This window comes from Penaeus monodon, chromosome 28 (genome assembly GCF_015228065.2).
Source record: "Penaeus monodon isolate SGIC_2016 chromosome 28, NSTDA_Pmon_1, whole genome shotgun sequence".
Classification (NCBI taxonomy): Eukaryota; Metazoa; Arthropoda; class Malacostraca; order Decapoda; family Penaeidae; genus Penaeus; species Penaeus monodon.
In genome coordinates, this window is record NC_051413.1 from 32672866 (window position 1) to 32673379 (window position 514).

General features: G+C 45.3%; 1 protein-coding gene across 1 annotated transcript in view; it reads right to left on the reverse strand.

Annotated features, from left to right (window-relative positions):
• LOC119591507 overlaps positions 1 to 284 on the reverse strand; it is a 3547-nt gene extending 3263 nt beyond the window's left edge. Inside the window, exon 1 of the mRNA XM_037940257.1 lies at positions 155 to 284. The gene's annotated coding sequence lies outside the window, so the exon portion shown is untranslated. The remainder of the gene's footprint in view (positions 1 to 154) is intronic.
• Positions 285 to 514: the final 230 nt, after the last annotated feature.

The window sequence follows — 514 nt, forward strand, 5'->3', positions numbered from 1 at the left end:
GTTCCTTTTCCCAATAATAGCTATTACAATGGCAGTTCTCTTTTCAGCACTTCCCGCATTCGCATTTTAGAAAACCATATTCACCAGAGAAGTATATAATGAATGATTCCGAATCGAAGAATTTCATGTAGATTCGAGCTTCAAAAATCCTCACCTTTTAATGTCTTCCGTTTGCTGAGGCGAGACAATCTCCACAAGAGTTCCTCAGCTTCGCCTCCTGCGCTCTGCCCCTCCCCCTTTCCCGCTCCTGTTCCTCATTGGCCAACGGCGGGTACACTGGCTGCATTGTGCATCTTTCTGTCAGGCTATCTTAGTCCACTTCACTGGGAGAGAAGGGGAGAGGAAGGGAAAAAGGGGAAGGATAATTTGCGAAGTGGGAGATGGGAGATATACCGAGAGATAAGCAACAGGTTATTTCGCCAGGAATAAGAGGCAGAAAGAGAGAAAGACAGATGGGATGGAAGAAGAGGAGCACAAGATATAAAGATAACCACCTGTCTGTCAATATTATCTG